Below are 7,511 nucleotides of genomic sequence, written 5' to 3' on the forward strand. Positions count from 1 at the left end.
ACTTATTACATTTAGTTTAAAAAAATTATTATATACGCAATTTATCGCTCTTTGAATAACTCCGTAAATTCATTTTAAACATTAACAGTGATGCTAACACGAATGCTTAAACTCAACAATTTTAGCAAACGAGTCAAATAACGTCGTTTAAAATGAAGATGAGAAATAGCTAATTTTCTTATATATATAAAATTAGAGGGATTTACAATTAAGTTAGTGTTATGATTGTGTGATAGGGGTCGATTCCAGTAGTTGTTAAAAGGGTTGATTACGATGGCTGCCAATGAGTTCAATTGCGATCTTTACTATTATATTTCTGAGTTTATAATTTTCTTTTTTCACATTACTTTTCGAGGATTGAAAATTTCTTTGTTTACATAATTTTATATCACTTTGATCATTTACCCTATTTTAACACCTTCACATAAATATCTTAAATTACTAAAAATTAAGAAGATAATGACATTTATTATTTTTATAATATTTATTTATTGTTTTAATTTAATAAAATTATTAATTATTATAATTTTAATAAAATATAATTAAATGATAATAAAAAGTATTTATAATATTAAATTTATTTTTATATTAAAAAATAATTAAATTTATTTAAAATTGTAATTTTAATAAAATTATTTAATAAAATTTGAATAATAATAATAAAATTTAAAAATCTCACATAAAAAAACTCAAATTAATAAAAAATAAAAACAAAAACAAAGTTTATATAAACATTGAGTAGTTGAATCTTTTGTTAAGATCATGAAATATTGAGAGAAGTGACGGTGTCTAAGGACACCATTGTTGGAATCTCATTAGGCATCAAGGCCAATTTACCCATAGCCTTTCCTCTAAATATGAAAAATACCATGGAAAAAACCATGACCTCATAAACGTGGAGCTCAAAACCACTGGGAACTTGATCGAGTCAAGTTTACTGGAACCACTCGAACAATCCCTCCCTTCAACTTGACTCGAGGAGATATGAACCTTAGTAGGTGTTGCGTCCACCATAAGTTGACTCAAGAATAATAAACTTTATTTAAAATTGTAATTTTAATAAAAAATATTGAATAATAAATTTTATTTAAAATTGTAATTTTAATAAAAAATATTTAATCAAATTTCAGTAATAATAATAAACTTTAAAAATCTCATGAAAAACTCAAATCAATCACAAAAATAAATTAAAAACAAATTTATCATGAAACACTGAGAGAAGTGGTGGTGTCTAAAGACACCATTGCTAGAATCCCAGTAGGCACCATGACCAATTTACCTAGAGTTACCTAGGGTCTTTCCTCTAAATAAGAAGAATATTATGGAAAAACCATGAGTTCTCATAAACCTAAATCCTGAAAACCACTGGTAACTTGATCGAGTCAAGTTTCCTGGAACCACCCCAATAATCCCCCCCTTAACTTGGCGAGTCAAGTTTCCTGGAACCACCCCAATAATCCCCCCCTTAACTTGGCGGGTCAAGTTTACTGGAACCACCCCAATAATCCCCCCCTTAACTTGGCGGGTCAAGTTTCCTGGAACCACCCCAATAATCCCCCCCTTAACTTGGCTTGAGGAGATTAACCTAGTCCAAGTCATTCATCAACCATCTCATTCGAGATCTCACATTCTCCCCTCAAGCTAGGATACTAGTACACCTACCACCTTGGTACTTATCTAAGTGGTCTATTCCACAACATGATGATTGTCACGATCCCCTCGGGATAATATATATTATAAAAGCCAAAATTAAAAAAAAAAATTAATGGCATAGGTACTTACCTTACACATCTCTCCATTCAATCAAGGTTTACATATAAACATGTCATTACCACAATATTACTCTTCTCCGCACTTATAACCAACCTTTAATCATACAGATATTTTCGTTTATGCATATATCACCCACCTGACTTAATGCTATATGGGTCTATATGGTTTAAGTTATAATCTGGTTAACGTTTAAGTCTCGGATGGAAACCCCACTGTACACACACATAACCAGCATCGGACAGGTGGAGACGGAGAGTTAACCCATCTCACCTACCCTGGTGCCAGGTGGCGTAAAGCCATGTGATGCCATGTGACTGTTATGGGTTCCGCGCCAAGCTCTCCCGCCTGAACGAACGGAGGAGATGCATCTCATGCATCGGAGGGTTCCTGATCACTTAAGGGTTTGGCGGTCAATACATATACCGCCGGGTTTTGCGTTTTGGCTCATTTTACAACACTTGGTGAGTCCGAGCTCACACCCAGCTCGGCGGCATACCTCTGCAACGCCTCATGGACTAAGCTTACGATTACAGGTATTATATAATCCTCTCCGCCTTGCCACTGGGTTTATTACTCTGTTTTTGTAAGTTTATGCGTTGTTCTAAATTCTTCCGAATCATTTGATGGGTTCACTGAATACGATTAACTACAGTATTAAGGTGATGTGCAGGTGGTTCCCCTCGATGGCTTCTCACCACCCGCGGAAAGACTATTGCTGGTTCAATCGTGTACACAGGTATGTGTCATCCCTGGTAATAGACCACTTTTCCCTTATTAGCAAGGGTTTATGCATAAGACTGGGTTAACCCCATTCTTCGGACCGGGATAGGTGTCTCATGGCGCTCACTGCCTGTGTCTCAGGTTTTGATTTCTTATTCAAACCCTAGGTTCAATTTGCAGCCGGCCTCTCCATGCCTGAGTCTGCATTTCAGCTAACTTTCATGGGTTCGAATAGAAGTTACTCCTGGCTTGTAAGCCGTTTGCTATATGAACATTTGTTTAATATTTATGGTCCTCGGACCTGGACTGTCTAATTTGAAATGTATAAGTTTAACAGAGTGCTCTCTGCATTTTTCGAAGGTTATATAGATTTCTCATTCTATCGTTGGGTATGCAGACACTTAGCTACCTGTGGTTTCTTTATCCTTCGATATATAGTGTTTACTACTCTTTGTCGGGGTTAATGACATAACTGTGTTGATATTTCATGCTATTAATGAATATGCTGTTACATGTTGTATTTCTCCATTCTGCGCCAGAGGCGGTCTTCACTTATATGCTCTCGATTCTTGTCAATAGAATGATATGTCTTTCAGTTACTATTCTTTCTATGCTATCATTACATTGTTACCCTATAGAGTTTATGATGCCGACAACTGCAGTAATCAAGTTACAGGTTATATTGTCAGCGTATTTGTCCATGAATGTTTATGGGTTTAACGTATACGTTTACTCTTGGTTCGTTAACAGTTCAATATGGTTTCCTTATCTGATTCATTACAGTTTATATGCAATCCTTGCGTTGATATGTTATATGTAAAGCTCCCGTGCGCACAGCCGTTACCACGACTGTGCTATCTGAAGCGATACGCTATTTGGTCTTCAGCTAAACTGTATATACTCCTGTATTAGTATTTGGAAAGTGACAGAATGACCCGGTGTTCGTTTTGCTTCATACTGTTTGCATAGATATATATGGCTGTTGTTCTTTCCTGTTGAGGGTTTATTACATATTTGTAACCCTCGATGCAAGGGTTTACTGTGTTTCTTGCTTATTATTGCACAGTCGTCTGCACTCACCATACTAAGGTTTTGAATTAAATATCTTAACTATGTGGACAGTTACATTAACCTACAGTTTTGGTTCCACTAGGCTCAATGCCGTAACTATAGATTGTGGGTTTTACCACTGTTCATGCCATTTATACACAGATGCTATCTTTCAGATTTCATTAGGTTTTCACACTGTTATAAGCATCTGCTTAACAACCTGAACTACTTACAGCAGATACATATGTAATTTCACAGTTAATGTTTATTCTAGGTGCCTTTCAAATTATCATACCACTCTGTTTTCGCAGACAACCACAGTGTTTCTTTTTTTTCATTTAACTAATGAAAAGGAAACATAGTTAACTGATCTCTGTCTATACATTTCCAGTACCAGTGTAATCATTGTCTGACTCTATAGAAATTGCATACCCGGTCAGTCTGCTACCGGCATTCCTATTCCAAAGGTTCACCTGCAATTCTTTTTGCTCTTATCCTCCCAACCTTGAGATCCTCTTTACGTCGGATTCTCCCCCCGAGCCGTCTTGCAGGCCTGCAGCCCTCAACAAGACTCATGCACTGTTGTGCTGGGTTATCTGGTCTCTACCAGACTTAACCTCCTTTCTCTATCTGCTCTCTCTCTCTCTTGGAATTCTTCTCTGTCTGTTCCTAAACAGCCCAGAGGTTTTCCTTCCCAGGACTTTTCCCTGGGTGAGAAGCAGTTCCTTCAGTTTCATAACTGATTCTTTTCTTTTAATAGAAAATCCTCCACCAGGACGCTGCCAGCATTTCAAGAATATACACATGTAAAAATAATCCAATATAACAATTTCCATAATTAAATAATGTCATTCAGTAACAATAAGTCACCACTCATACAATTTCTTACCACAGTAATTACTCAAAATTACAAGTTACCCGGGGTCATCACAATGATTCCATGTGTCAATGCACTACATGTATCCCTGACCAAATACTTAAGACCTTACAACAACCCATGCTCTTATGCAACATGTATGCCTGAACAATAGTCCTTACAACTTTCTAGAGAAATGCACTTGCCTTAGAACAAAACCCTTAGGGGATCCACACATCATCGATGTTACCACATCATTTCAACTCTCATCACACATTGACTCCTTCACTATTCTCAAACCGTTGACTCCATCTGTGTTTTTCATCTATACAACCACTCTCTCGCTACATCTCTAGCTTTGTTGATCCATACCTTTACCTGACCTTCCTAGCTACCACATCTCTCTCCTTATATCTCCAACTCATGTTATTCATCGACATCCTTGTTAGCATTGTGCTTCCTCTTCCTCTTCCTCTTCTCTTCGAACTTGGGTGCATGGATTTCTTGATTGGACTTTTAGTGTGGCTATGATAAATACACAATAAATCTAATTGGACTCTTCACTAGGTCTCTTTTGGTTATTCAGGCTACCCCTTATTGTGGCTATGATAAACACACGATAAATTTGATCACGACTTTGATACCAGTTGTTAAGATCATGAAACTCTGAGAGAAGACATCACCATTGTTGGGATTCCACTAGGTACTAGAACCAATTTACCTGGAATCTTTCCTCTTTTAAATAGGTTGAATACCATGGACAAAGCATGAATACTCATAAACTTGGAACCCGAAAACAACCAGTAACTTGACCGAATCAAATTTATTTGAATTACTTTAACACAATTAGAATTATTAAAAAAAAATGAAAAAAATGTCTAAGACAAATTGATTTTCTTCATCGTATTTTAGAAAAATAAATACAATTAGCAATTAAAAAAAAAACAAAACAAAAAAAACAAACCTGGAATAAAAGAACAAAAAAATTAAAAAAAAAAAAAAAATATTTAAAATTTAAAATTAACTTCTACAAATTTTATATCTAATTTATTTTTTAAAAACTATATTAAAAATACAAACTCAAAATTATATAATAAAATATAAATTATTGTAAAAATATATTCAATATCAGCTCAATATATTACATAATCATTTTTCCTTGACAACGAAGCATAAATTCATTTAACAAATCAATTTTTCTTTATAAAAGTAATTCTTTTATACGCATTTATCAAGTTTGAGCTTCCTACCTTGCCACCCACACTTATTGTTCTTGAAAATGCAAAGATTTGCTCTATCCAGTGTACCTCCACTGTTATAAGAACTCCGGAAATTGTATCATCCCATGATTTGGAACCAGATGATCTGCATCTATTGGTAGTTCCTTTCATTAATGCATAAAAATTATTCGTGGGTGGGTTCTTTACTAAAAAGTAAAAGACAAAAAGATTTAAAATAGAATGCATCTGTACAAAAATAGATCAGTTTTTTTGACGTTATCTAACACAGCATAGTTCATTACATATGAATGCCTCTTCTTATACCATCCTCTCACTTTGCCTTCTCATGTAAACGAACAAAACTGAACACTGCCTGCTCACTGAGAATGCAAGGAGAGAAGGAAGAGTCTGTATCGATATACATATTATTATACAATATGTTGTAGACATTTCATTTCCTCTCAGACTCTTCCAAGCAGAGAAATGCAAAACATTAAGCTCTTGTGAACATCAAGATATTCAGCGTTTCCACGCAAAAATAGATGAAAGTGCCTTCAGCATGTGAGAAAAAACAGCCGAAGTTCGTCCCCACTACGCACTGCCATCCAACGCCATAAAAGCCATCGAATTCCTGAGGGAAAAAATGAAAATGAGTAATTTTTTTGAGGGCTGGTAGTTTGTAGAGGTGTATGTTAAGATGGTTATCTTTTAGTTTTGATTGCAAATTCGGAGAATATTTCATAATCTAAATTAGAAATAAATTAATTATTTGATTTGCAGGAATTAAGTTCAGAGTGTTAGGAATAGATTCAGTTTGAAAATTATAAATACCAGGAGATATCAAATTTTGAACATTTCTTGAATTTCTAACCATAATAAAATATTTTATGAAAAGTAAGAAAAGTTCTAGTAAAAATCATATCAACAGAATTTTGTCATACACATTCTTACATTCTCAAAACAAAATGAAGAACAAAATCTAAATAAATAATATTGTGATATTTTAATATAATTATTAAAATAATAATAAATTAAAATATTTTAGGTTAAAAAAAATTGAAATAACAATTTTGATCAATATATTACAGCAAGACATCAAGGATGTTACCAGAACGAACCCAACTTGGTACTTGGATCCGCAACAATTTCAGTACTATTAGGCAGTGTAGTCTAATTAGTGTGGACAAATATGATATAAACGATACACTTACCATGGTGTGTTAATATTTCACGCTTCGAGGTCTGTCTTAGTCACACGCTCTAGGCATTCAATATTGAGACTTTGTGCCTCCGTATCTATCTCTCCTTTGCCGAATTTTATTTTCTAAAGGAATTGTAAAAATATTATTTCAGTAGATCTCTATGTTGCATATAATTAAGAATTATTTTCAGTAATAGCTATTAATATATACTATTTCACCGTACTGAGCAATTGGATTTACAGAGACATCACGTGGTTGTGCTTCTTCGACACAAATCTAAAATTTGTTCATGTGAATGGATAAGTTTGCAATTATTTCCATGCAGTTAGGCCAAGAGATGTTTAGTGCATAAATGACTTTTTCTCTCCCAATCAACCACTGGTGACCTCGACTAATCACTATCACTATGGAGGTAAGGCGTCTTAAAGTAGTGGGGCGTTCAATAACCAACCTTTTCACCAACAAAGAGTGTATGGGAAAGAAAAACCTTTTTTCTTATTCTTTTTCTTTTTGGGCATTTTTTACTCGATTGTCAATTCCCCGAATATTCGGTAATTGGACCGACATGGGTGTGGTCCATGTCTGTCCGATTGTCAAAGATTAGGGGAATCGGCAATCGAGATAAGCTCAGGGATCCTTTTGCGGCAATACAAACTCGCTCCCCCAATGCAAAAGGGACATTATCAAGCA

The sequence above is a fragment of the Pinus tabuliformis genome, chromosome 6 (genome assembly GCF_031772625.1).
Source record: "Pinus tabuliformis cultivar Carrire ecotype Pingquan chromosome 6, CPIR1, whole genome shotgun sequence".
In the NCBI taxonomy this organism is placed as follows: Eukaryota; Viridiplantae; Streptophyta; class Pinopsida; order Pinales; family Pinaceae; genus Pinus; species Pinus tabuliformis.